Genomic DNA, 6,656 nt, shown 5'->3' on the forward strand with positions numbered 1-6,656 from the left:
GGCTTGTACCCTCTTAGAACCCTCTTGGAACCTACCTCATGAAAGGTAGTTCTATATCCATGATCATGTGTCCTATCTCTATTAGGACACAATAGCATGTCAGGACTTGTTTTAAACAATAAAGAATAAAATTCTCCACTGGAGGTGACATAGTTTTTATCCTACTACCAGAAGTTGACCTTTTGATTTTCCTACTGGGACTTGCCAGACTTGCCATAAACTCCACACAACAGTTTTTCTCAAGACTGATATTTATTTTTTTAATTTAAAATTTATTTTTGAGAGAGAGAGACAGAGTCTGAGCAGGGGAAGGTTAGAGAGAGACGGAGATACAGAATCCAAAGCAGGCTCCAGGCTCTGAGCTGTCAGCACAGAGCCCCACACAGGGCTTCAATTCAGGAACCATGAGATCATGACCTGAGTTGAAGTCGGATGCTCAACTGACTGAGTCGCCCAGGCGCCCCAACACTGATATTTCTAATTGCTCAGGATCTGTTGGGGTATATCACTTAAGTGGCTGGGCATGTTCTCTAATCCATTTCTGTTCTAAGACCTATCAAAGCTCGTAGCCTTTCATATCACACAGTGTATGGCAGGTGTGGTATTCCTAGGTATGGCAAATACCAGCTGTGCAACACAAAGAAACATAATGGGGGTTATGTTTCTTTTGTCATGGTGTGAGGTGCAAGATGAAATTATTTATATTTGGTTCTGAATGGGATATTCTGGCCGCCTCTTAACCACTAAAAACTTTGCTGTTATGGCAGACACATAAAAATTTGCAGTGGTTACATTCTACTTTCATTCTTTTTTTTTTTTTTTTTTTTTTTTGACAGGAAGCAGGATTTATTGGTAGACATGAATGGGGAGACGCAGTGCTGAGGTTCTCATGACTGCTGAGCCCACCATTTGTCCAAGGGGTCACTGATGAGGGATGTATTTGACCCCACAACCATCTGGGATGAGCTGCCTTTCAGCCACCATGTCTTCAAATTTGTCTGCATTAAACTTAGTAATGCCCCATTTCATGGAAATGTGGATCTTCTGGCAGCCAGGGAACTTGAACTTGGCCTTCTGTAGGGTCTCAATCGCATGCTCCTTGTTCTGTAACTTGGTACAGATGGACATGATGACTTGGCCAGTGTGGACCCTGGCCATTGTGTACTGGGGCTTTCCAAAAGCACCCCACATACCTGTCTGGAGCCTGTCCGCTCCAGCACAGGACAATATCTTTTTGATACAGATGGCATGGAAGGGGTGGAGTTGCACTCGGATGTGAAACCATCTTTGCATAGATTTTCACCATGTACTTGTTGGCGCAAATATAGGCAGCCTCCAGGGCTTCAGAGGAAAGCTACTCATTCATTTGACACCATGTGGCCACAGAGTGGGAACTCATCCACTTTGGCCTTCTTCCACCCCAGGTCAAAAATGTGGGTCTTGGCATCAGGGAGGTCTCTGCCGAAGAAGCAAGACGTTGGATACAACTTGTTCTTACAATACCGGTAACACCGGGTGGGGCAGTGGCCCGTGGCAACACCGAGATCTTCAGTGGTGCATGGAAGGAAAAGAGCTTACTCTCCTTTCTAGGTATTTTTCCAAGGTCTCCAACATACTATATCTTTCTTGATCACTGACCTAGTTAACGTGATGTCATTATAATAGACACATATAATGTTCTGTGGAACATCCAAACTATATTATATTCTGACTATAGTATGACAAAGGTAAGGAGAATAAATGTATAATGTTGTTTGTTTATAAATGTAGTTTCTGATCTTTTATGAAAAAAATAACAAACAATACAATCACCAAACTCATAGCCACATACTAATTGAGTGATAGTGCTCCATGAATACTTTCATGTTTCAATACCTTCTGGGCTTCATAAAGCAGACATGTTTAGGAAGCTAGAGATTCTATTTTACTCCTGTGATTTAGAGACGTATCTCTCCCAAGCAGATTTATTTGTTTATATTCAAAGGGTTGTACAAATCTAGGTATCTTTCACTTCCTTTTCCTCAATGTTCAATAATCTATATAATTGTCTATAGAACCCTTTTGGATAAGACTGGTGGTATCATTACCACATGGCTTCTAATGTTTCAACCATTCCCATTCTTATCTGGGAATCCACTTATATAATCTCCTCTACCATCAGCTGTGGCTTATAGAAAACAGCCAACACTGAGTTTCTTAGTAAATGCCCCTTATAGTTCATTCTCTTTGACCTTAGGAAATGGTCCATTCCTTTATGTGGTGATTAATTATTTTTCTGGTTTTCTAGCCTTACATACTGAAAACCCTCAGTGAATCCATTAAAAAGACAACTTTCAAAAGAAACCAAACAGCTTTGGATCCCTTCTTCCACCCTTTGCCATGGTAATTATGGCATTTTAAAGTATTTTTCAAATTTATTTTATTTATTTTGAGAGAGAGAGTAAGACTACAAGTGGGGGAGGGGCAGACAGAGAGGGAGAGAGAGCGAATCCCAAGCAGGCCCTACACTGTCAGCAGGGAGCCCAGTGCAGGGCTTGAACCCACAAACCACGAGATCATGACCTGAGCTGAAACCAAAAGCTGGACGCTTAACTGACTGAGCCACCCAAGTGCCCCAATTATATATTTCTACCTTACTCTACATGGGTATTTTCTTTTCTTCTGCTTCTAGCAACCATCTTAATAGATCGTCCTCACCATCTCTTTGATTTCTTGCCAGGTAGTTAAATCCTGTATATCAGAAGAATGCTCCCAAAAGTTTCACTTGTGCAATCTCTTGTTTTTGCCCCCTTAATCAATTAGAACATAATTACCTTCGTGCTCCCTCATATCCTGCCAGGACATGTTGGCTTGATCTTGCAGCTTCTTTGGAATAGTCCTTTTCCTGTGTTACAGAACCAACACATTTTGGATTGGGTCATACTGCTCTAAATTAGTCTTAGTAAATACTAGATCTATATGTAGTAAACAGGAGGAGTGATGGCAGATCCCAAGGGAGGATTGTGTTGTCTTTTGTTGTAGTGGTAGAGGTAGCAATCAGGGGAAGGAGAGAGAGTTCTGAATTAACTTCCCAGAAGTCTGGAGAGCAAACTGAAGGTTGATGGAGGGGAGGTGAGTGGGGGGGATGGGCTAAATGGGTGATGAGCATTAAGGAGGGTACTTGTTGGGATGAGCACTGGGCATTATATGTAAATGATGAACCACTAAATTCTCCTGAAACCAATACTACACTATATGTTAACTAAATTGAATCTAAATAAAAATAAACCAGTAAACAAACAAACAAAAACTAAAGAAATTTAAAAAATAAGGAAGAGAGGACAGGTCACTTCCATAGGCTCAGAGCATTCAAGAAAATCTAAGGATTCAACATTGTGGTAGAGATTGATCCAGATAATCCTATCCCACATATTTGCTGTCCATTCTTTCTCAACCAAGACCATGGTTTTGGCATAACTCATCTGCTTTACATTTCTTGGACCTTGGTAGTTCTTGCTGGTAAGCAGCTTTCTCTGCTTTTCTCTTGAAGATTATGCTACCAAGGAGACCCTCTGGATTCCATAGGTGGCTTTCAGTTGCCTACTAATCAGTTAGCTTTTTGTTATCTTTTTTTAAATCTAGAATATCAACGGAATTTAATAAAAATCATACAATTTCATTGTCTTTATAATTACCGTTTTATTCACACTTTCCAAACCTGATATATCACACCCATTATTTCAATCTTCCACCAGTATATGATGCCAATTCAGCGAAGAAAGTATTAAGCATTCTATTGCAATACCTAAGTCAATAAGGTAGCACACCTCCATCACCAACATAATAAAGAAATTCCCCTCTGTTGGCTTAAAATACATCAGTTTCCCCGTAAAGAGAAGGTTACAATAGAAACATTACTTTCCTAGTTGTGAAAAATCAAGTAATTGCTCTCTACTCCCACTTTAGTCTGTCATGGGCCTTTTGCTTTATAAGTGCCATGTGAAACTCTTAGCTAACACTTGTTAACATGGCTATAATTCTTTTCTGAATTATCCAGGTACTTGTCTTAATTCCCCTATCCCCTCCCAGAATGTGGAGATGCAAAGTAGAACATGGACAGTATCCCAGATATTTGCAAACAATATCCCATAGTTCATTTGCAAATTGGTTTTTATGGGAATTGCCTCAATAGTTTAAGCCTTTGTCCTACTTAGAAAGATTCCAAATAATAGGTTTATTGTATTTGCTTATTTGTTTTTAACTTGAATTATGCAAACAGTTGTTTCAATTTTTCTTCTCACCTATTGAAAAACCACAGGAGACCTTATTACAAATAATCAGTTATTAACTATCTGTTTACTATGGGAATTGAAGTCTTGGGCTTTGAAAATATGTCATAAATTATAACTGCTAATATGAAAATGAACATAAAAGTACACTTAAATTTTTTTAAAATTTTGTTTTACCTTTATTTCTTTTTGAGAGACAGAGAGACAGAATGTGTGTGGGGGAGGGGCAGAGAGAGAAGGAGACACAGAATCGGTTCCAGGCTCTGAGCTGTCAGCACAGAGCCCGATGCAAGGCTAGAACCCATGAACTGTGAGATCATGACCTAGCCGAAGTTGGATGCTTAACCAACTGAACCACCCAAGAACCCGTCACTTTTAAAAATATTTCAATAAAAATAAAAATGGTGTCCATATATTATTTCCATTAAGGTGTTTTGTTGTAATAGCATGGATAAAAAATTGGCTAATTACAAAAAAGTCATCATTTGTCCATGGCACAGAGTCACTTTAAATACATGATACAGGGTCAATATAAGGAAAAGATTTATTTTGTTTTGTTCTTTTTTGAAGGATGACAAGTTAGGAAACAGAAAACTTCCTTAAATACAAAAATAAATTCCAAGAGCTTCTATTAAGTTTAAAACACAAAACAACATATGCACATGATATGTATAAGTTTTGCCTTCAATTTTATGTTTTTCAGATGACAATGCTACATCTTCTCAAATACATAGCTCAAATTGCCCTAATGTAAAAATTTTAAAAGTGGCCTCACAAAGACTTCCAGTTCAATCCGAGATGGAGTAAGAAGAACCACATTGCATGAAACAACTAAAAATCATGGCACTTATGTATGTTACAGTGACTTTCAAGATATTCTACGTCATACAACAATGGCTAGTGATCTCTAAAATGTGAGAAACGAGGTGAGCTCTGTGATTGTCACATCTTACTGCTGGAGGAATTTTTCAGGCTGTTGTTCTCGGAAGAGGAAGCCAAAGTCCAGGGTCTCCCTGGGTTGAGAATCCAGGGAAATCAAGGTGGCTGCAGCTCAGGGTAACTGCCAAGAAAGACCTACATAAAGAGGGAAAACCTAGAGACCTTCAGAGGATCCATCTGAATAATTGGGTTGAGAAGAGATCAACTAATGCATATGAGGAAAATACTAAAGACAAGAAAGAGAGAATTTAGTAAAAGATACTTGGGACATCAAAATAACAGGGAATATTGCCTGTTCCAAGCAGTCAGAGTAGAAAGATTTATAATTTGTGAAGCATTATTTAGCATACTAATAAGTGTTTACATATTGGTTTGATCTTACATAACAAAACTTATAGGAAAAACCTGAAGGGAACAAACTGATTTCAAATCACATGACTTTGTCAAAGAACACAGTTCAATAAAATTTTTAATAATATGAAAAGATTCAGCATCCAGCATACACAATGTTGAGCTGTCAAACAAAAATTTTCACATATGCAAAGAAATAAGTAAATGCTATCCATAATGAGAAAGGTTAATTAATCTCTCTAAACTGAATTAGACATGATAAAGATGATAAAATTAGTGAAAAAAGACATTAAAACAGTTATTGTGCTTGTTTTCCATATGTTAAAGAAGGTAGAGAAAAAATGGCGCATGTAAAATCGATAAATAGAAGATATAGAAAAAGGCGCAAACTGAACTTCTAGAGATTCAGATATGATATTTAAGATGAAAATGATCTGGATGTCATTAGTAGTAGATTAGACCATGCAGAAAAATGTTTAATGAACTTGAAGCAATGGCAATAAAGCCTATTCAAAATGAAGGAGAGACAGAAAGAACAGAGTTTCAGTGAACTATGGGGCAAATCGAGAAGTTAAATTTATATTAAATTGAAATGCCTGAATCAGAAGTGGAAAAATTATTTGAAGAGGTAAAGACTGACATTTCCCCCCAAACTTGGTGACAACTATCAGCCCACAGATCCAAGAAATTAAATGAACCTAAGCGCAGAGAATATACCAGTGCACATAATAAAATTATTTACCACCAGAGATAAAGAAATATTAAAATTCCAAGAGAAATGACACACATTACATACCAATGAACAAAGATAAAGATAAGAGCAGATTCTTTTTTATTTTGTCAGAAACAATACAAGCTAGAAGAAAAATGGGAGAAAAAAAAAAGCTTTAAAGTATTTAAAGAAAAGAATTTTCAATGTAGGTAACTTTACCAACCAAAAATATCTTTCAAAGTTAAAGGCTTTTTCAGATATACATAAGTGAAATTATTTGACATTTATAGACCTACACTATAAGAGATGTTAACAAAAGTTCTTCGGGGCACCTGGCTGGCTCAGTGTGTTAAGTATCTGACTCCTGGTTTCGGCTCAAGTCATGA

General features: G+C 37.5%; 1 pseudogene; it reads right to left on the reverse strand.

Moving 5' to 3' along the window:
* Positions 1 to 799: 799 nt before the first annotated feature.
* On the reverse strand, positions 800 to 2,844 carry LOC125914325 (60S ribosomal protein L10-like; annotated as a pseudogene).
* Between the last annotated feature and the right edge of the window lie 3,812 nt (positions 2,845 to 6,656).

The sequence above is a fragment of the Panthera uncia genome (assembly GCF_023721935.1).
Source record: "Panthera uncia isolate 11264 chromosome D3 unlocalized genomic scaffold, Puncia_PCG_1.0 HiC_scaffold_8, whole genome shotgun sequence".
Taxonomy (NCBI): Eukaryota; Metazoa; Chordata; class Mammalia; order Carnivora; family Felidae; genus Panthera; species Panthera uncia.